The sequence below is a fragment of the Schistocerca gregaria genome, chromosome 8, assembly GCF_023897955.1.
Source record: "Schistocerca gregaria isolate iqSchGreg1 chromosome 8, iqSchGreg1.2, whole genome shotgun sequence".
Lineage (NCBI taxonomy): Eukaryota > Metazoa > Arthropoda > Insecta > Orthoptera > Acrididae > Schistocerca > Schistocerca gregaria.
The window spans coordinates 70,644,324-70,668,714 of NC_064927.1; positions in this window are offsets into that span (position 1 = coordinate 70,644,324).

Sequence of the window (24,391 nt, forward strand, 5' to 3'; positions counted from 1 at the left end):
TATGTTTATATGTATATATATGTATTAGTATTAAGTTAGACTAAGTATTAATCCATGTGAATTTTTGTTTGTTACATGTTTATATTACCCATGACGAGACAATAGTAAAATACGGAAAGGATGTCACTAAGCAGATCTTGGCGTAGAAGAGAGAAGCAGTGGAAAGCAGAACCAACTCTAAGCAATAGCTAACGCCTCTTGCTGCCCCAGACACGACTATTAACCCACAATCTAGATCCGAACACTCTAATAAATATGTGACTTTCCTGAAAATTTTTTTTAATAAAAAAAAAAGACTTAGGAATTATGAATTTTATGAGCAGCAAGTGTAAAAGAAGACTGTTTATATAGCGATAGACTATGTATAAAACAATGTAATACCTTTGTATAATGCGATAATAAAATAATTTTGTGTATACAATACAAAAAAAGAGAGAGAAGAAAGAAGGTAATAGGAGGATGTAACAATTATCCAAATGTGATGATTTTGTGTCAAGGACGATGTAATAATTTTGTGTGTATAGTATGTAAGTTTATGTGTGTTTTACATGTGTTCTGTGTATCCTTATATAAATGTTTTGTCCTCATTGTCATGTGTCAAAACTGGCATCAAAACCATGTTTGTAGAATGAAGTGATCGGGAGAGAGACACTGACAGTGCAATCCCATTACGTGTGAATAACAGTCAAGGACTACCAGTGTGCAAAGTGTTTGGGCTCATTGCCCGCAAAATTGACATTTCTTCAGACAATTCGCCCAAGGGGGCGATGTAAAGGAACTGAAAATATTGTGATTTAATCGCAGAGGTGCTGAAAAATTGTTCCAGTGACACACCAGAGAAATATCTGGTAAACTTTTTATCTTTGAGAGACATAGGAACAATTTCGCCCTTCGTTTTTTATTTCTGGTATGAACGACTACCTTTTTGTTCTGATGGACTGGTGGGATGTCGTACTGTCTAATTACTAGTGTGTGTGTGTGTGTGGTAAATGAATGAGTTAAAAGACGCAAGATGTGTTTTATATTATTTTCATCGCACAACAAGCCTTATTCCCATGCCTATGGAGTATTTATGTTAAGCAGAGAAGGCGAGTTTTAGATGGAACCGAAGATCTTCAAAACGGCGCTGCTCAACAATAGAGGTACGTGATTGTGCTCTCTACTTTCCTTTCGTGGCCGCTAAAATTACTTCCGATTCGTTTTGCTGAGACATTCAGAACCTGCAATCTTCTTTTTCTTATAAAAATACTAGTCCGATGCAAAAGAAATACTCTTAGATTTAAATAATTGCCATTCTTTTACCCAGGCCACGGGGAATGATAGAACGTACGTGCCTCTACTCTGAATGTACGTTCGCAATCTCCGAGTGTGTTACGACGAAATTATTTCACAATGAAAATTTTTCATCAGACCGCAACCACTCGCACGCGAATGTACGTACCCTCTGAATGTATCTAGTCAGTCACGCGCGTTGTTCAAAAGCTTTACTTTTAATATTCAGTGGATTACATTTCCGAAATTAATTTTTGTTTATGCTGCAAATCGCACTTCACGCGAAGTATTTATTACGTAAGTTTCAGGCTCAATTTAATAATAAAAAAAAAGGATTCCGAATAATAGAAATAAAGAATAACAATCAAACAAATCAAACCTAAATAAACAGAAAGAGGGAACGTTACAAGTTGCTCTTCAATCATTTGATAAGTTGGCTGTCTTGGTTATTGATGCTTCAGCTAGTCGCGCCCCCACAATATGACATCTTTGGAACTGTTAGGTGTTTCATTGCACGTCGACCTCGGCCTCTGAATGCAAATACGAAGTGTGCACTACTCTCACACTACCTGTATTGATGCGTGGTCCGTACTGAACACGTCCAGCGAGACACGTGCCTTACCTGCATTGTTGACCGTCAAACAGAACCAACCTCATTACTATCACTGTTCATATTATTTTGCCTATCGCCCGTATGTATAAAACTAAAACAGCTGTCGAATAGACCTTGCTAACGCATTCTCCAGTGACACTGTTTGTAAACAGGCATTCCCAAACGTAAGTGTTTGTTTTCGCGACGCTGACATCGCTGATGAGAGGAACGAGGTTTTGTGCATCAGAATCGCGAGCACTGCGTGACGGGCAGCCGATGTGGAGCAGTGAGTGAGCCGCGGGCCAATGAACTGATTCAGCGGCCGCAGGAGCGCGTCCTTGAATCGCGCTGCTGGCACACAGCTACACAGCTAGGCACTACGAGAGGGGACGACGGGCGTTACGTAAGGGGCAGGCCGCTCTATCGCAGGGTCGCGACACGGCCGCAACGGGTATATTGTGAGTGCACACATGGAGCTGCAACTGAAAATAGTAAAAAAATGTCACAAACAGTGCTCTGAAACACGTGACTAACAGTAGTCTAATAAAATACGCTCAGTTTTACGATTAATGACACAAAATTAAGCGTCTTAAATGAGAAAAATACATGTCCTTTTTTTATTATTAGGATAGAACACAAATTCGACAAATTTGGGGCTAAATGGGCTCCTCATTTAAACCATTCTGTTCCACTACATCGTAGAACGAATCAGAGAAAACGTAAATTACTGTAAGGGGGCATCAGTCACTAGCAAGAATTTGGCTGGATTAGGGCAGGGAAATGGCCGCAGTCTTTTGAAAGGAACGATCACAATTTTCGTTTGACCACTTTTTCTCATTCTTCTTAATCCTTACCCTACTCTGAAGGAACAAGCCGCAACCAACTGTCAACTGCGACTTACGTTGGGACGAACGATACCTATCGTCTCAGCTCCGAAGCCATACGCGGATGAGTCCAACGATTAGCAGAGAAACCTGAAGAGACCGTCCTTGCTCGTGGAAATGTCATCGAAGCTCACAATCTGCAGTATTTCCTCAGAACTGATCGAGAGCTTATTCTGAGGCAAGTGAAGGGCTTGGATCAGAGGCTTTGAAAGTCGCCTGACAACATAGACTGTTACTTCTAGACTGGAATTATGGAGTCTCCATAAATGACGAATGTGCTACACATTATAAGCTCCTACCCAGGCAGCTGTGTGTAGTAAGCATACAAGATTTTTATCGATTGCGTGACTCTTCATATAAACAAGCTGATAGCTGACAATAATTATAGGAGACCGTGGTAAGCATAAGTGAAATCAGGAAATAAAAAAAATAAACGAAACTGATTATCATTGCCACATTTTTTTTAAGCCAGCAGTAGGGAATTTGTTGCACTCTTGCCAAATTGGATTTTTTAAAGGTTTGATTTAAATGCAGTACTAATCACAAGTTCAATATTTTTCTGGTGTAATTGTTAATATTTGTACATGTTGCACTATTGTACGATATATTATACCCTTTACTGACAGTAGCTTTATGTAATGTTTCAGAGTGAGGCTGCATGTTCTTCTTTAAAAAAAAATATTGCTAAAATTTCCTTTTAAACTGTTAATTGTATTATCTTGGATGTATAACCAATTATTGTTAAATAATAAATTTGTGTTAACAATGCTTGGACCAAATAAATGTGCCTACATCTTCCCCAAGATGGCTCTGCTACCGTCTGTACATCACACGATTCATGTTGCTTCTCGTTTAAACACAATAAAATTAAATATTTCCGTTCGTGACTTGTGGCCCGTAGCAGTGATGTGGGATGGTAGTTTTTTGCATCGTTTCTGTTGCCCTTGTTGTAGACGACTATGACCTGATATTTTTTTCAATTACTAGGTACAGTATTCGAGAGACGCACGATGTATTATGTTTAAATCAGGGGCACTTTCAGCCCCAAATTATGTACAGAAACTAATATTGGTCCTGGGGTCTCTTCCGTTGTGATGATCTCAGCTATTTCCCATCTCCACTGACAGTATAACCTGTATTACTCATCTTTTAAGTAGTGTGACAGTTGAGTTGGGTTAGTGTTCTTGGACATTGCTCTGTAAAGGAATATTTGAATACGGAAGTATTTCTGGTTTTGCTTTGCTAAGCTCAATTTCAGTCCATATGTTATCCACGAGTCTCCTTCAATTTATGACTATGTTACTAGGCAAGGAATCAGCTGAGGTTTCGCCTTAAGTTTTATCTAAAACACTGCAACATACCGGAAACTGTGCCGCACGTTGTCTGGAGGTCGATACAAGGTCCCGATTTTAGGGTAACGCTCATCCTTGAAATTGCTTCTTGTGCAGACAATTTTACTTACAACTTGTAATGGTTCTTTATTTGCGAAACCATTATCACCCGCCAACCCTATTTCTCGATACCGTAGATTAATGAATATTTTTGTACGTAATGTCTCACATTTTCCACTCTACTCAAATTTGGTTTCATTTTTATATTTATGTACGTCGATATTTTGAGATGTTGAAATCGATATAATATCTAGTGTGAATATCTTTGAACTTATTGTTATCCTTGATGCTGTTTTGCGACTTTTGGCGCGGAAGCGCACAGAGTAGTCAAGCTTTTGTGTTGAATATGAACAGTCTTGACTTTGTGTTGGAAATAAAAACATGAGTCTGAGTTGTGGACAATGAAAAATGTTGTAAGTTTTATTAAGAGCAGTAATGGCTGCGAAAGTGTATGATAAAGTAATGTTTTGAACATGCGAAAGTATAAAAAGTTTACTAAATGAAAATTTTTGTGAAACGTGAGTGTCAAGTGTCAAGTGACCACTGTTTAAAAAGTATGAAGCACATTGCAATGAAAGACATAAATTATCAAATTAATCCTGAAAGCTTGTCTTCGTAAGTTCTTCAAGTCGGCGTATTTAACATCCGAGTGCCTTTCGCACCAACAGCGATAGTCATGCAACCTAGACAACATTTTTAATTACGAGCCAAAGCCAGAGCGAGATCGTCGTTGGATTGCAAATACAAGATAAGTGATATTATTGTCAATTTTCTTCAGTGACTCTAATCAACAGATGTAGAAATACCTGCCACATTAAAGGCGTTTTAGTTGCGCAATAAAAAGATCATACTTTGAGTGTTCGAGGTGATATTTTTTGAACGAATTAACTGTTAGTGGAGGTATTGTTATAAACTTCAGTTTCTAACACTGTCGACTTCAGTTTTTTTTTCGACAAATGAACCATGTACATTGCTTCGATGTACACCTAGATTGACATGAAACATATCATTGCTGGCTGTTTGAGGTTTTAGACAGCTTTGTATTCCTACAGTTGTGTAGGCTCCACTGGCTTTTGGAAGTGCTTCAGAATCTGGGAGTCTGTTGTGAATGCTTCGACTGTTGATCACTACGGTTGCGACAGTCTCATGTACCTGGGGTTTTTCTTTAGTTTTTGTACAAGTACCAACTCCATAATAAAGTAATGATCATGAAATATAATAAAAGTACATGAAAATTTCGGCCTTAGCCAGCTGACAAGAACCACACCAATGCAGTTTCCTGTTACAATCGAGTGCTAGGCCCAAACTGCAGCTGGTCATGGAGAACCACGCTAAGCAAGCGAGCATTCCGTCCTCCCCACATGCTCGCAAACAGCCACGCTCATCGCAGTCCTTAATCGGCAGGCACCAGCTGACTCCCCGCCACTTCGTTGTGTCGCCCTTTCCCGACCCTGCCGTCCTCCCAAAACTGCTGCCTCGCGCACCAGCGCCAACTGCGCTCAGCGATTACGCCCCCTATCGCTGCGGCGAAAACAAGTGAAATAATCTCGCGGGTAAATCAAATGATCTGAGCCGTGACACGGTTCAAAACGACTCCCTATTTTTTGCAGAAATAGGATTTAACAGAAGTAGATAGATGCAAGAAGGAAATAATAGAGAAAGGAATGTTTTTACATACTTCTTGCATACATCCTACTCTATATGTTGATCGCTTCTCTCGGCGCAGAGTTAGATACGCTGACATTTGCGTCTGCAAGTCGGCCGCGGCATTTCGGAAGCGATCATTCTCAGGGTTGCCTTTCGTCCAGATATAAACTTTTGTGACCGGGAGCTAAGATTCAGCACCTTTATCTGCCATCAGAGCCTTCCAGCGAGCCGATAATGTTGGAAAAGCGGCAAGTAACTGTACTCACGATTCATCATATCATGATCACTTAATTCTTTGACGCTGCTGTGTCGAAATGAACGGTAACGCATTCCTTCATCCAACGACGCATGTGTGTTCCGGGAGTGTTCATCTACGCCAACTGCTTCCTTGCCGATTTTGCTAGCGAACGAAGAAATTATGCATTTAGGGGTTCAGCGACCTCATTATCGTTGTAATATTTCTTGTGTCTCCCACTGTGTGGTGAATCTGTCACAGTTGTTAAAGCCTTTCCTTTCAGTTTCCGAAAATTAGTTCCCGCAGGGCTTCTTTCTTGAAACGATTAAAAAGGTTTTCCCTAATTTCATCACGCGTCTCACACGTTCGTTCCTGTTCATGCCGTCATGTGATAAGAAGAAGACGATCTTCAATTGGGAATCTGCTTGAATCTGTCATTATAACGCAAACGTTTAGAATAGCATCACGGAGGAAGAAAAACAGTATGCGATCATATGCCGTAGCAGTCACCAGAAGTACATGCAGAACAGAACGCAAGTACATGCCATATTTTCGTAGAGTGACACCAGCACTGTAATCTGAGTGACCTCTACCAGAAGACAAACGTTCTACGGGCAGGGAACATTATTTTTGTCACCTAGAATACATTTCCAGATCTGTGTAACCACGAAGCTATATGTTAAGTTAATTGAAAACTTGCTGATCGTGGTTTCCTGCCCATCCTATTATAGATTATATTCTGAACTGCTCCTTGCTAACCAATATAGATTCTGAAAACATTTGTCCCATGAAATGCAAATCATGCTTGTCGCACACAGCATCCCGAAATCCAGCAATGAAAGCAGACACATGCATTTACCAGCCCGAACATTATGACCTCCTACCTATTAGCCGCTGTGTCATTCTTTGGTACGACAACTGCGACGCGTTCTGGTATGGAGGCAATGAGGTCTTAGTAGGTCGCTAGAGGAAGTTGACACCTCGTCTGCACATACAATTCACTTATTTTCCTTAAATTCCGGGTTGGGGGTGGGGGTGGGGGGTTGTTGGGGAATGATCTCCACGTTCAATCACAACCCCCAATGTTCGATCGCGCTCATATCTGGTGACTTGCAGAGCCAGAATGTCACTTATAACTCTCCACTACGTTCCTCGAACTACTTCATCACTCTCCTGGCCTTGTGAGATGGCGCATTATCTTGTTGAAAAATGTCACTGCCGTTGGCAAACATAAGCATCATGAAGGGTTTGAAATGGTTCAAATGGCTCTAAGCTGTATGGGACAACTTCTGAGGTCATCAGTCCCCTAGGCTTAGAGCTACTTAAACCTAATTAACCTAAGGACATCACACACAGCCATTCCCGAGGCAGGATTCGAACCTGCGACCGTAGCAGCAGCGCGGTTCCGGATAGAAGCGCCTAGAACCTCTCGGCCACAGCGGCTGGCGTCATGAAGGGGTGTACTTAATCTGCAACCAGTCTACTCCTTGGCCGTCATGGTGCCTTGCCCGAGCTCCACTGTGCCCACGGGTGCCCACGTGAATCTTCCCCAGAGCATAACGGAGCCGCCGCTGGCTTGTTCCGTCCAGCAGTACAGGTGTCGACGAACTGTTCCACTGGGAGAGCCCGCATCTCGTGGTCGTACGTAGCGTTCTCCCTTCCCACACCCGGGTTCCCGGGTTCGATTCCGGGCGGGGTCAGGGATTTTCTCTGCCTCGTGATGGCTGGGTGTTGTGTGCTGTCCTTAGGTTAGTTAGGTTTAAGTAGTTCTAAGTTCTAGGGGACTGATGACCATAGATGTTAAGTCCCATAGTGCTCAGAGCCATTTGAACCATCCACTGGGAGACGACGGATTCACGCCATCCCATCGACAATGGGTATGATCAGGAAGGTATCGGGACTCATCAGACCGGGCAGTGCTTTACCACTGCGACAACGCCCAGTACCGACGGTCACGTACCCATATCACTCGTAGCTGCCGAGGTCGCGGTGTTAACACTGGCAGGTGCATTGGACACCCATCGTTAGAAATGTCCGCTGCACTGTGTTTTCAGACAAATTTGTACTCCGCCCAGCATCGCCCTTGTTCTGTTTTACCGTTCCTCCCAGCCTACGACGTCCTACATCTGTAATGAGGGGTGGCCATCAATCCCACTACGTCTGGACTTGGTTTCACCAAGTTTTGGAGACACTCAGCCCAGCACTTCTTGAACACCCGACCAGTTGTGCAGTTTCCGAAATGCTCGTGCTGAGCCTTCAGGCCATCACAATCTGCCCTCGGTCAAAGATAGATCACCAGCCTTCCTGATGCTGCGTATGGACGCCAACGCGTTTTGATGGAAGTACGATCGTATTGAGTGTCAAACGAAATTTTTGAATTGACTGAGTATTCCTTGGTAGCGAGGACCGAGCATATCGTCTTGGACAGATAGCCATCGACAGATGGAGAAGCAACTTCATGCATCCCCCACTGAGTTGCATTGGCATTTCTACAATTCAATGTATTGTGGCTTGACAGACTACATACTGTCATACTGTCTCTAATAAATCAGTTATCTCGAATGTACTATCTGAAAAAACTACACAAATATCCAAGCACATCTTGATAACATTTCCAAGAGGTTACAAAGATTCACTGCTTGCTTTAAATGTTGAGAAAAGCATTGTGCAATATTGAATATGTTCATTACCTCCTCATAATTCACTTGATTTGTCCATCCAACCTTCAGCATTCTTCTTTAGCATCACATTTTAAAAGCATCTATTCTCTTCTTGACTAAACTGTTTATCGTCCCTGTTTCACTTCCATAAATCGCTACACTCCATACAAAAACTTTCAGAAAAGACTTCATAATACTTCATCTACATCTACATGACTACTCTGCAATTTACATTAAAGTGCTTGGCAGAGGGTTCATCGAACCACAATCATACTATCTCTCTACCATTCCACTCCCTAACAGCGCGCAGGAAAAACGAACACCTAGACCTTTCTGTTCGAGCTCTGATTTTTCTTATTTTATTTTGATGATCATTCCTACCTATGTAGGTTGGGCTGAACAAAATATTTCCGCATTCGGAAGAGAAAGTTGGTGACTGAAATTTCGTAAAAAGATCTCGCCCCGACGAAAAACGTCATTGCTGTAATGACTTCCATCCCAATTCGCGTATCATATCTGCCACACTCTCTCCCCTTTTACGTGATAATACAAAACGAGCTAGAGAATGAGATTTTCACTCTACAGTGGAGTGTGCGCTGATCAAGCCAGGCACTTGAATGTTATTTGCAGGGTATCCGTGTAGATTTAGATGTAATTAAAGTTCCTAAGATGACAGCATGTTCACTAACCCTTTCCTCTACACTGAAGTCAACCCGCTACAGTCTCCATTTCTTCCTGAACTGTCTCAGCAGCATTACGTCTAGCGCTCGGTCGGCCACTACGGGGTCTATCGTCTAAACAACCCGTGGCTTCGAACTTCGAAATCATTCTCGCCATAGCTGCATTTGTCAACGGGCCTTTACCCGTTCGAGTCCCCTTCCTATGGCGAGAGAATCGTAACACTGAAATGGCTCATTCCCCATTCTGATAATACAGCTTCACTAAAAGCGCCTTTTCAGGTAACGTCAACATGCTGTGACTGCTGGCGCATCTGATTCTCTCTCTCATTACAGTTCCTTTTATACACGATTATGATGCGCAGTCACTGACATTTTGCTGCTTGCGCCAACTGTCGGACATTTTGTGAACTTTCTTTTTTGTTCTAATAAAACCCCATGTCGTTCCAAGCATGTGTGTCAACTTTTACCTCTCTATCTACATTATTCCGTGGTTTATTAAGTTTTCAAACTTATACTGACTTTTTGATCACCGGGTATATGGGTTTCCACTAGATTAACGTAAGGGACTACCTCGTAGTTCCGCGGTGTCACAATTGCGGAAACCTCGACCACGTACACAAATACTGCGAGCGAAAGGAGGCTTCCTCCAGGTGCGGCGCAGAAGATCACATCAAGAAAACCTGTGGCAAAACGCGGATATGTACCCCTTGCACACGAAGAGGAAAAAGAAAGTGCAATGCCACGGGAAGAAACTGCCCTACATATAGGGTTCTGGAGCAGAAACTTATCTCGAGGACTGATTATGGCTGAGTCCATATCAGGCAACAGGAAGCCTAAAACAAAGACCCCGAGTAAAAGGGTAAGGGATGTACTAAGGGCCAGCAGATTTAGGGAGTTCTTGCAAAGAGCTACGAAAACACAGATCGAAAAAGTAGAAACGAGAGATGCAGGTGTACAAACGGACCCTTGTGGTCAGATAAGTGCTCCCTCTCCCCCAAAACCGGGGACCAAGGTCGCCTGAAGAGCTAGAAAGACCAAAAGGGCTAAAGCAAACTGAAACACCTGAGAAACAGATAGTACTGGTGAACATGATAAGTAGCACATGTTCCTCTACAAACCCTTCAACAGAGAAAGGATCGGGCGTAGATCCCAATAGGGTATACCCCAACCTAGAACACGCATTACAACCAGCGCGCCTGGAGGAGCCGGCGGTCCTCACGACAGCCCTGAGACATGTGGTGCGTGTTGGTCATGGATACGACAGAGACATCACCTTCTCGGTAATGGAGGCTGTAGATAGAATACAGCTCAAGACAAGGTATCTCCCCACCGACTTTGAAGCCCTGCGTGACCTAGTCAAAAAAGTCTTTGAGAGAAGAAACAAGAAATTTGAGCCGAACGAACTCTAAAATCAATCTGTCATTATAAACGGAAGAATAGCCCACGACTGCAGCAAAAATTGGCCAGAATCACACGTCAGAACATACATTGCACGTGAACAATTTAAAAGTAGGACAGATTAATTCACATAACAGTAAGTTAGTCATTGAGGAACTCCGCAGAGTCGTGGAGGAGAGGAGTCTGGATTTGCTCTGTTTGCAGGAACCATACTCCCAAGCCGAGCGAATCCCATTTGCAGCAGCGAACTGGCAAGTAATTCACAGTGGAGTAGAACCCAGAGCTGCAATAATGATCATCAATAAAGTGCTAAGAGCCACAGTCCTTTCCCAGTTTTCCGATGACCACTGCAACATCGTGGAACTGCAGTCGCCACCCAGAGTACTGTACGTCATCAACATGTACTTCCAGTACGGCAGGGCAATAGATGAGTTCTTGGATAAACTCACACAAGTAACCACGGCGTTGCGGGGGCGTCGATGGATCATCACAGCAGATATAAATGCAAAGTCCCCCCTATGGTTCAGCGGCACACGGGATGATCGGGAGAAAAAGTCGAGGAGACCATCATGGAGCTACAGCTAATGGTCGCCAACAAACAAGGGAACCTATGCAGGAGGTGTGGGCGAAGGCACGAACATCGATGTCACACTGGTCACGCCCAATCTGGCCACCAGAGTAACAAGTTGGATGGTTCTGTGACCAAGTAACAACCAGTGACCATAACCTTATCGCATTCTCATTGGGAGACGAGGATCGCCGCTGCGACATGGGGTGGGAGACACAGTTAAACTACAATAGGGCTGACTGGGACCGCCTGTCAATGTAGTGTGAAATACCGTCATTGCCAGAAGGTGACGAAAATATAGAAGGATACGCGGAGGAACTGGTGAAAGCAGTTGCTTGGGCGGTGGAAGCTGCCGTACCAATCAGGAGGAGAGCCGTAGTGGCGACTCCGTCACCATGGTAAACCGAACTAGGACATATGCGCCTGTCTGTAAGGAGGGCGAGGAGGTACTATCAGCGGACTGTCGTCTGGGAGGAAAAGCGTCGGTGGTTGCACAGATACAGAGAGGCGAAGCAGCGCATTCAACAGGAACTTTGGGCAGTAAGGTTACAGAGCTGGGAGAAGTATGTGCAAACACAACTAGCCAGAGATCCATGGGGCATCCTGTACAAGTTAGTACGGGAGAAGATAAGGTCACCCATGGTGTTGTCTACCGTTAGGGATCAGGACAGGATGACGGAAACCTGGCAGGAAATTGCTGACGTCCTCCTCGGCGTCCTGCTGTCTGACGATAGCGAGAATGATGACTCAGAGGCACAACAACGGATCAGAAGACAAGATCAAGAAGAATGCCGGGGCAACAATATGGTATATTCCTTCTCCTAAGACGAAGTAGCTGCCCAGATAAATGCCCTTAAAAGCGGAAAGGCTTCTGCCCAGATGGCATCACTGCAAAGGTGGTACAATTCCTGGACCCCAGCTGGTGGCACCTCTCACAAAGCTATACAACGAGTGCTTGCGGCTCGGGAAATTCCCCCAAATATGGTAAAAGGCAACTGCAGTGATAATCAAGAAGGGCCCAGACAAAGAGCCTAAAGAAGCCAAATATTAAAGGCCCATCTGTTTATTGGACATACTGTCGAAACTTTTTGAGAGGTTGCTAGCAGACAGAGTGGCAGCACACCGAGTATTGTGTGGGATGAGCGACAGACAGTTCGGTTTCAGGTCCGGGAGATCGGCGTCTGACGCCATCGCTCTGGCTGCGGAGGTCTGTGCCTCAACCCCACACAAATACGTGGTCAGCATCATGGTGGACATCAGGGGCGCCATTAACAACCTGTAGTGGCCCTCGCTCTTCTCCCACTTGGGAGATTAGGAGTGTCGAGGGTCGCTATATGGCTGTCTTAGAAGCTATTGTGAGAATAGGGAGGTCTGGTTATTGTCCCCTAGCGGAAGAATAAGTAAAAAGATTACCAAGGGGTGTCCACAGGGATCTGTCCTGGGGACACTCTTCTGAGACATTAACATGGAACCCTCTTGGACAACCTGCAGAAGAGAGATGATGTGCTAGAGGGCGTAGCCTATATAACATAATAGCATTTTGACATCAATTGTAGGATATGGGTTAGGAGTCTGGGCCCACCGGCTCACAAGGGTCATGCCTGCCACGGCTGTACGAAGAGTGCAGCGAAATACGCTCCTGAGATCAGTAGGGACATACATTACAACTCCGGGAGGAGCGCTAACAGTGCTAATGGGGCTCTGTCCGCTCGATATGAACATCAGAGAACAAGCGACATGGTACTGGGTCAAAAAGGGAAACAGGTATAAGATAATCGAACTAATGGAGATTCACGTGGGAAACAAAATGGAAATCAAATGCAGGGGGGAAAAGCTCTGGCAAGAACAGTGGGACAATGAAGAAACCGGTCGCAGAACACACGTATTACTGCCCAATATCAGGGAGCACCTGCAATTAAAATATTTCAGACCTTCCAGAGGACTGCTGCACTTTCTTATGGGAACCGCAGTACTAGATATTCAGTCTCCGTGCCCGTATTATGGAAGGCTTCGAAACCATACGCAATACTCCAGGAATACGTCAGCGCATCCAAGATTCACTACATCGCCGGGTTGATGCATCTATCAGTGCCCACGGAGAGCATGTTGAAAATCTCCTGTGAAAAGGAGTTCCATGTGATATGCTGGTCCATCCTGTTCATGTGTGTTTCCCATGATTAATCAATTGGAGTGAATGAGTTGTGTAAGACGTCGTGGTCTGCTGACCTTCATTGCTTACATATTCCGCCCTCACAATCATATTCCCCACACCAAGATGCTTCATTCGAACCCGAACTCGATAAGATAAAGTCAATGTTGGATGAATTCATGTAAACGATATGCAAATAACAAGTGCGCACTGGGGTCGAAATATTCGAGGCTGGCATACACACATACATTCCAGACACGACGGTCACAGGAGCTTTTCGTTCGAGAGAGGCAGACCACATACCGGGAGGCCGGTTGCTTCAGAGGACGAGTCAACCTCAGCCGCCCGTGGAGCAGAGGACGTGTTCCCGAGTGAAAGGGGGAACAACCCCGTGTTCGGCTTAAAAGCAATTTCCGCTACATTGTATGGGAGCGTCCAACCTACGAATTCTTTACACATAGCGCGCAGTTTCAGAGATTTTCACAGGGAGACAGCAAACGCCAAACGCCGATACTACAGATTACCGGATTGGTCGCCTTCAACGAAACGACATTCTCCCGTTTTAGGAGAGCTTCTACGCGAAAGGTTGTGATTTCAAAGCCTGTGTGGTGCTTCATATTTTAATTATTTAAAAACAATATCGAAGTGCCTTACATCACGAATTGTATTCGTTTGAATGCAATTTTTTGAAATTTCTACTGCTTTGTCTCTTCATTAACCCTTTCGCTGCTGCAGACACATGCTCCCCGCATTCCGCGCTGAGCGCGATTTTGTAATCACTGCAGTGCTCGCCTGTGCAGAGACATGGTGTTGTCACTGCCTTGACACACTTATCATTCGATTTCACAAAAACTATTTGGACCAAAAATTTGATTTTTACACCTCTTCTTGACTGGTACCTTCCCCCCCATAAATGACTTAATTTTGTTTCGATGTTCAACGCAGTTATTATGCAGCATTAAATGTAGTAAACGATCGCACGAAATTTTGAAGAGTTTGCAGAGGTAGAAGTCCATAGCGTATACTTTCGTATGGTCGATTTCAGTTGCCACAATGCTGAGAATGAAATGTGGGCAAGATACCTAAATTTCACATAAAATTTACTGTATAACAATATCTCATTTAATTTAAGTACCACATAGGTGTCGTATGTAATATTGAGAAATATTCCGCCTTTCGCGACTGTAATAAAAGTTTTATTTACACCGGACGCGTTTGGCTTTATTTTAAAGCACTTCGATCAATGAAAGGTATGGCACATACACAGTGGTACTCGTGTTCTCTTTTTTGTTTTTGTTCCACAGTCGCAGTTTTACCAATGGTACTGAAATACTTCTGCAACTGTAATAAGCGACTTATTTAGACCAGACGCGTTTCTCTCTTTTGAAGCATCTTGAGTGGACAGTATTTTGTCTCCTCCATTGCCAAGTCACCTTTCGTAGTTTTGTGCTACGGTAACACAATATTCAATGTTTGTGTTGGCTGATCAGTGTTTTAGCAAATAAATTATGTTTGTGTGTGCCACACACAAAAATTATATTTGACATAGCTCAGAGCACTTCACTGATAGACGGTATATTCAAGTCCTAATGATTTTGTAAGTCCACAGTTTTGTTTAATATATTTTGTCTACTTCCTTTTGATTGATTGAAGTGCTTTAAAATAAAGCCAAACGTGCCCAGTGTAAATAAAACTATTGTTACAGTCGCGAAAGGCGGAAAATTCTCAATATTACATACGACACCTATGTGGTACTTAAATGAGATATTGTTATACAGTAAATTTTATATGAAATTTTGGTATCTTTTCCACATTTCATTCTCAACACTGTGGCAACTAAAATCGACCATACGGAAAGTATACTCATGGACTTTTGTTACAGTCGCGAAAGGCGGAAAATTCTCAATATTACATACGACACCTATGTGGTACTTAAATGAGATATTGTTATACAGTAAATTTTACATGAAATTTTGGTATCTTTTCCACATTTCATTCTCAACACTGTGCCAACTAAAATCGACCATACGGAAAGTATACTCTATGGACTTTGCAAACTCTTCAAAATTTCGTGCAATGGTTTACTATATACACTTCTGGAAATGGAAAAAAGAACACATTGACACCGGTGTGTCAGACCCACCATACTTGCTCCGGACACTGCGAGAGGGCTGTACAAGCAATGATCACACGCACGGCACAGCGGACACACCAGGAACCGCGGTGTTGGCCGTCGAATGGCGCTAGCTGCGCAGCATTTGTGCACCGCCGCCGTCAGTGTCAGCCAGTTTGCCGTGGCATACGGAGCTCCATCGCAATCTTTAACACTGGTAGCATGCCGCGACAGCGTGGACGTGAACCGTATGTGCAGTTGACGGACTTTGAGCGAGGGCGTATAGTGGGCATGCTGGAGGCCGGGTGGAAGTACCGCCGAATTGCTCAACACGTGGGGCGTGAGGTCTCCACAGTACATCGATGTTGTCGCCAGTAGTCGACGGAAGGTGCACGTGCCCGTCGACCTGGGACCGGACCGCAGCGACGCACGCATACACGCCAAGACCTTAGAATCCTACGCAGAGCCGTAGGGGACCGCACCTCCACTTCCCAGCAAATTAGGGACACTGTTGCTCCTGGGGTATCGGCGAGGACCATTCGCAACCGTCTCCATGAAGCTGGGCTACGGTCCCGCACACCGTTAGGCCGTCTTCCGCTCACGCCCCAACATCGTGCAGCCCGCCTCCAGTGGTGTCGCGACAGGCGTGAATGGAGGGACGAATGGAGACGTGTCGTCTTCAGCGATGAGAGTCGCTTCTGCCTTGGTGCCAATGATGGTCGTATGCGTGTTTGGCGCCGTGCAGGTGAGCGCCACAATCAGGACTGCATACGACCGAGGCACACAGGGCCAACACCCGGCATCATGGTGTGGGGAGCGATCTCCTACACTGGCCGTACACCTCTGGTGATCGTCGAGGGGACACTGAATAGTGCACGGTACATCCAAACCGTCATCGAACCCATCGTTCTACCATTCGGAGACCGGCAAGGGAACTTGCTGTTCCAACAGGACAATGCACGTCCGCTTGTATCCCGTGCCACCCAACGTGCTCTGGAAGGTGTAAGTCAACTACCCTGGCCAGCAAGATCTCCGGATCTGTCTCCCATTGATCATGTTTGGGACTGGATGAAGCGTCGTCTCACGCGGTCTGCACGTCCAGCACGAACGCTGGTCCAAATGAGGCGCCAGGTGGAAATGGCATGGCAAGCCGTTCCACAGGACTACATCCAGCATCTCTACGATCGTCTCCATGGGAGAATAGCAGCGTGCATTGCTGCGAAAGGTGGATATACACTGTACTCGTGCTGACATTGTACATGCTCTGTTGCCTGTGTCTATGTGCCTGTGGTTCTGTCAGTGTGATCATGTGTTGTATCTGACCCCAGGAATGTGTCAATAAAGTTTCCCTTTCCTGGGACAATGAATTCACGGTGTTCTTATTTCAATTTCCAGGAGTGTATAATGCTGCATAATAACTGCGTTGAACATCGATACAAAATTAAGTCATTTATGGGGGGAAGCTTTCAGTCAAGAAGATGTGTAAAAATCTAATTTTTGGGCCAAATAGTTTTTGTGGAATCGAATGATAAGAGTGTCAAAGCAGTCGGAACACCATGTGTTTGCACAGGCGAGCAGTGCAGTGACAAAATCGCGCACAGCGCAGAATGCAGGGAGCACGTCTTTGTAGCAGCGAAAGGGTTAATGTGGCCATGCCGGGTTTACTTCATGAATTGCGCGTAAGCTTGCGAACTATACTATACTATGGCGCTGCTTCTCTTGGCGCGTGCGTCGCGTGCAACTGGCAGCGAAGCAATCTCCCGCGTCTGGGCGAGCATGCGCGAGCCGCCAAGGTAAAAGAATTGAACTATAGTGGCGAATAGGAATCCTTGACTTCATCAAGGCGTAGGGAGAGTTTGATTGGCGAAGGTCAATCCAGATAGAACGAGAGTTATCTTATTTGTCAGCAGCGAGCGGCGCAGACAGCAGTCATTGCAGCTTACGGTATTGTACGGTACAGCTATTGTGAGTCCCATATTTCCTGCACAACAGTACACTTCACTGCATTTCACACGCGACAGCCTCGTCCATACCTAGCAACATTCTAAATGATAATTATTCCAGTTGAGTAGGCGCGCCTCTCAGCCATTCTGCCAAGTCAATAACAATCTTAAACTTTGTATAGAAATTTCATTAGCGAATTCTATCCTTGAGAAGTAACTGCACATTCCAAAAAGAACCAGGATATAACTTTTTCAATTAATAACTAATAGTGCCATTGTGATTTCTCAGAATTTTTGCAAAATAAATAATAATTTTCGTTAGTTTCACGATTTTCTTATACTAATTAGCACTACTCCAGTACCCAAGTACCCCCCAAGTTACGTAAGAAATTTTGTGAATTTTTGTGTCATTTCCTTACAGCGGACGACTCCAGAAGATATTTATTGCTGAAAGTTTTTCAGGCAGTTCTCTTTAGAAAGCTAGGAGCGTCTGTCTGACTTCTGTGGGGGTGGAAATTGCATCTTTCAGGAGCCAGAGGGTAAAGTGTACACCTCAGATTAATCCGTTGCACAGAATAACAGAATAACAGATCAACCCCACGCTCACAGTTGGAAAGAAAGTGTCACGGAATGACGCTGCAGAGCGCCCAAGTCATTGGGGAGAACGCCTATATGTAGGCCACCCAATGGTCAGCAAATATGTGGTACAACGCTGTGAACACTACGTTCTCTACACTGTTGAGACTGGTGAGGACGCATTACACGGCATCTGCAGCTGTCATTGCAACCAGGGAAGAGATGACCAGTGTCTTGTCTAGCAGGGTTAAAATTCAACCATCGAATTGGTGAACTACCTTCAGGAGTCTCCCAGCATTACTTCGACACTTTGTAGTGACGTTGTATGTGTGGCTAGAGTGTCGTTACACTGAGTGTAGCAGAATTACACTGATGACGGAAAACGTTATGAGCACTGAATGCCGCCCTGTGGCGTTGAGACCACGTGACGCGGTAAGAAAACAATATTCGCTCAGAAGAGGCGAATGGTGAATCATTCAAGGGCCGATATGGAACGCAAATGGGGAAATACGTTAGCATAAGCCACTTTGACTAAGGGCGGAGTGTTATTTCCCTGCGCCTCGGAACGGACAGAGGTGAAAAAGCGAAGCTGGTCGCCTGTTTGCGTAATATATTCCGTACATGGGCTCCTAATCTCAATTTATCAATGAAGCCACCCTCTATCGTGCTGTCTATAACCTACGTGTTGCTTCCATCTTCCAGCCCCTTCTGTGCGGAAAGCGCGATGAATAAGCCGAGCATGATGCCGCGACGTGCAGAAAGGCAGTTGGGAGCAGAATTATGCTAAGAGATCGGTCTTTTTGGCTCCCATGGGACCTATGTTCTTAGATAGCTTTATCCAAATAGGCAGGTGCTCGAAAAATGAGTAGCGCAGTGGACAATGTCAGTTGGGGGCACAATTATGCTAAGACAACTCTCGATTCGGTTCTCATAGGACCTGTTGGGCCATTCGATGCTCTAGATAGCTGTATCAAAAATGACGGGCATTCGAAATGTGTATCGAACAGTGGACAATGGCAGTTGGAGAAAGAATTTTGCAAAGAGGTCAATCACTTTTACTTCCATGGGTCCTGGGGTTATTTGTTTATTTATTTATTTACCCGTCAATTGCGTAGGAACAATTTGAGGAGCAAATTTCCAAGGTCATGGAAAAACAACATAAAAGTAATAACAGAAAAAAATAAAATGTTTATGAACTCGAGAAAGGTGAAGCACAAATTTAAGTAAACGCAGACAATAATACAACAAGAATCACCTTGATTTTTCAAGGAACTTCTCGACAGAATAGAAGCGCGTGAATTACTGCTAAGATTTTTTAATTCATGTGGAAGCTTATTGAAAATACATGCAACAGTATACTGCACAACTTTCTACACAAGAGTTAAAGAAGTCAGATCCAAATGCAGGTTTGATTTCTCCCCAGTATGCACTGAATGAAAGCTGGAAACTGAAATAAGAACACCGTGAATTCATTGTCCCAGGAAGGGGAAACTTTATTGACACATTCTTCGGGACAGATACATCACATGATCACACTGACAGAACCACAGGCACATAGACACAGGCAACAGAGCATGCACAATGTCGGCACTAGTACAGTGTATATCCACCTTTCGCAGCAATGCAGGCTGCTATTCTCCCATGGAGACGATCGTAGAGATGCTGGATGTAGTCCTGTGGAACGGCTTGCCATGCCATTTCCACCTGGCGCCTCAGTTGGACCAGCGCTCGTGCTGGACGTGCAGACCGCATGAGACGACGCTTCATCCAGTCCCAAACATGCTCAATGGGGGACAGATCCGGAGATCTTGCTGGCCAGGGTAGTTGACTTACACCTTCTAGAGCACGTTGGGTGGCACGGGATACATGCGGACGTGCATTGTCCTGTTGGAACAGCAAGTTCCCTTGCCGGTCTAGGAATGGTAGAACGATGAGTTCGATGACGGTTTGGATGTACCGTGCACTATTCAGTGTCCCCTCGACGATCACCAGAGGTGTACGGCCAGTGTAGGAGATCGCTCCCCACACCATGTTGCCGGGTGTTGGCCCTGTGTGCCTCGGTCGTATGCAGTCCTGATTGTGGCGCTCACCTGCACGGCGCCAAACACGCATACGACCATCATTGGCACCAAGGCAGAAGCGACTCTCATCGCTGAAGACGACACGTCTCCATTCGTCCCTCCATTCACGCCTGTCGCGACACCTCTGGAGGCGGGCTGCACGATGTTGGGGCGTGAGCGGAAGACGGCCTAACGGCATGCGGGACCGTAGCCCAGCTTCATGGAGACGGTTGCGAATGGTCCTCGCCGATACCCCAGGAGTAACAATGTCCCTAATTTGCTGGGAAGTAGCGGTGCTGTCCCCTACGGCACTGCGTAGGATCCTACGGTCTTGGCTTGCATCGGTGCGTCGCTGCGGTCCGGTCCCAGGTCGACGGGCACGTGCACCTTCCGCCGACCACTGGCGACAACATCGATGTACTGTGGAGACCTCACGCCCCACGTGTTGAGCAACCCGGCCTCCCGCATGCCCACTATACGCCCTCGCTAAAAGTCCGTCAACTGCACATACGGTTCACGTCCACGCTGTCGCGGCATGCTACCAGTGTTAAAGACTGCGATGGAGCTCCGAATGTCACGGCATACTGGCAGACACTGACGGCGGCGGTGCACAAATGCTGCGCAGCTAGCGCCATTCGACGGCCAACACCGCGGTTCCTGGTGTGTCCGCTGTGCCGTGCGTGTGATTATTGCTTGTACAGCCCTCTCGCAGTGTCCGGAGCAAGTATGGTGGGTCTGACACACCGGTGTCAATGTGTTCTTTTTTCCATTTCCAGGAGTGTATATTGAGAGGTGAATGTCAAAATTCCCAGACTCGTGAACCTCGGTCGACAAGAGGTTCGTGAACTTACACCTCTTATTGCTCGAACCGTCCGTTTCTGAGCCAAAAATATCCTTTTAGAATGAATGAGTTACCCCAGAAAGATAATACCATACGACATAACAGAATGAAAATACGCAAAGCAGACCAGTTTTCGCGTCGAACGAACACTTACTTCACATACCGTTCGAATAGTGAAAATGGCAGCACTAAGTCTTCGAAGAAGATCCTGAACGTGGGCTTTCCATGACAGTTTACTGTCTATCTGAACATGCAGAAATGTGAACTGTTCAGTTTCATTAATCATATGCCCATTCTGTGAAATTAAATCGTCAGGTTTTCTTGAATTGTGTTGTTAGAAACTAAAAAAGTCTTACTGTGATTTAGCGTTAGTTTATTTTCTACTAGCAATGAACTTCTCTCATGAATGTACTGTCTGAAACCGAGCTAACGTTGCACACATCCTTTACTACCAAGCTAGTGTCTTCAGGAAACAGAAATATTTTAGAGTTACACTTAATACTAGAGGTCGTATCATTTACATAAATAAGGAACAGGAGTGGCCTCAACATTGATCCCTGGGGCACCTCCCACTTGGCTGTACCCCACTCAGACCCCACATCACAGCCATTCTCAACATAGTGAATAATGACTTTTGCTGCCTGTTGTTAAAGTAAGAGGTGAACTGATTTTGAGCTACCCCTTGTATTCCATAATGGTTGAACTTCTGGAGCGATATTTTGTGATCAAAGCAATCAAATGCCTTAGTTAAAAAAAAATGGCCAACTTTCGAAACCTTTTGTTTAACCCATCCAGTACCTCACAAAGAAAAGAGAAAATAGCATTTTCAGTTGTTATACGACTTCTAGAGACGAATTGTACATTTGGAAGTATATCGTGTGATATGAAATGATTAAATACCCATACATTCACAACCTTTTCAATAACTTTAGCAAACACTGACGGCATAGAAATAGGTCTAAATTGTCTACATTAGCCCTTTCTCCCTTTTTATAAAGTGGCTTTACTACTGAGTACTTTAATCGTTCAGGAAACTGACCATTCTTAAAAGAAAAATTACAAATATGGCTAAATACGGGTCTAACATATTCAACACTAGAACCTCCGGAACTAGTACTATACTTAGAACCGCCGAGGTGGTCAAGGTGACCGCTTTCTTTGTAACTACAAGCTGTGCTGTTTAATGTAAATAATAATGACCTTGATAACAATGTATCACTTTAATTACGTTTAATAACAGTTTCATTGTATTTTACAAGAACAATGGGAACGTAATATTACAAATATTAAAGAACATAGTTCACAATATTTATCTGCAACCATACTAATTGTATTGCAGTAGTTTTAAAATTAAAATAAATTAATCTTACTGGAGAAACTACGTACCCATGAATATGTTAAGAGAAAGACCAATCATAAAATATGACCATGTATAGTACCTAATCCTACTTACAAGCATTACAAACTAGTGACATTATTACTTTGTATGTACACGGCCCACAAACATATCTCTTGCATTTACTGCACACTTCATTTGTCTTGTTTCTGCATTTCCTCGTTTAGCATAGTTTTCTTACTTTCGCAGGAATTTCCGCTTCTTCTCTACCATCGTCCTTTTCTTCCTTTTCTTGTCCATCCCTTGGCATCCTTTCCTGATTTCTGGTCTCCATACAGGCTCTACGTAATTCTTCTGCTATCTTTAGGATAAAAGTCCTCTTACTTATTTTGATCCCTGTCACTAGCTTCAAAATGATCCATGCGTTGATGGCTGCTAAATCAAGGATATTGTGAAATACGCGTACACACCATCGACGAGCACTAGAGTGGACAGAATATTTCCTCGTCATCTGGTCCAAGACACCTACAGCAAATTTTGTGCTATTGTAGAACCTCACCGTTTCGGAAAGGTGTTTCGAATTATTTTTTATATCAACATTTCTGTGCATGGTGCTATACAGAAGAGCATTTTTGTTCTTTTTCCCTTGGTAAATAGTCAGAGTATCACCTTCCCTTTTCAAGAGAGCAGACGTATAAAGAGGAGTTTTCATTTTTTAGTGTTTTCTTTTCTTGCACGGTTGATAATGCCGACAGGACTAGTTTTCTCTATTTCCAGTCTCTCCCCAAGTGTGACCGTAGTGAAAAAATTATCAGTAGTCACATTTCGCCCCTTATTGCGATATGGAGATACCAACTTCATTACTACTTGTTTTGGAAGTTTCCAAGCAGGTACCCTCTGTTCGTTCTTTCCTACATAAGGGAACACATTACAAAGATATTTCGTTTCTGCATCCGCTAGAAGCCAGAATTTGATTCCGAATTTATCAGGCTTGTTCAGCATATATTGCAAACACGGGGAAAAGTTGTTCGTCCACTGCGACATTTGATCCAGGTATGTAATTCAACTGACAGTTTTCTATAAAATGGTTCCAAGTAGTTGATATAAGTGTAAATTTGTCACTTTTCGAACGTTCCGACCGTGTATTTTTTTTTCCATCAAAACGCAGATATTTCAAAATTTCTCGAAACATGTTTCTGCTCATTGTGTCAGTGAAAAATGGGGCTCCCCACTTTTTCCACCACAACTCATCTGCTTCAATGCATCTGTCACCTAGTGCGCTACGAACATATAATAAAGCAATAAATGCATCTAATTCTTCTAAATGCAAACTCCAGGAATCATTTCCAAGAAGCCGTTGTGCCTCTGGTTCTGTGCATTTCTTTATGTGTTTCAACACTGATTGATCAACTAAAAGGCGCCAGGCACTCGAAACATTATCATTTGAGACGTGCTGCTTTGCGTGTGGAGTAGGTCCCCGTGTTTCTTTCAATATATTTTGTCGACCTATCCTACCTGGAGTAAGTAGTAGCACAGACGTCTGCTTCAGTCCACTCCGTGAACCTGTGCTTCCCCAGGAGTTTTGAGCCAGGTTCTGGAAGTGAACCCTCACTTCGTTCTCCTCTTCTACGTCCATTCTGTATTGGTCCACTTACAGGAGGTGCAGTTCTTTTTTTTACCCAGGGTAGGGCCTCCTCTAGCACTGTTTATATTACTGCTCGGTCCTGGTTTATCAACTGCGTGAGGAAAGATACAATTATAAACCTACAACTCATTATAAAGATAACATACCACACAATAAAATAGCAGTAACAGAAGTAGCAGTAGAAGTGTCAGCTCAATTATAATAGTGATCATTATTCATATAGTAACAATAATAATAATAATAATAATAACAATAATAATAATAATATAAGTCAATTTAATTACCTTCCTCTTCAGTCTCGAAGCTGTCACGCTCCACATTAGCGACAGGTTGGTAATCTTCATCTATAGAATCTTCCACAAGGTCCTCAACTTCAGGATCATTTTCAGCATCCGATTCAT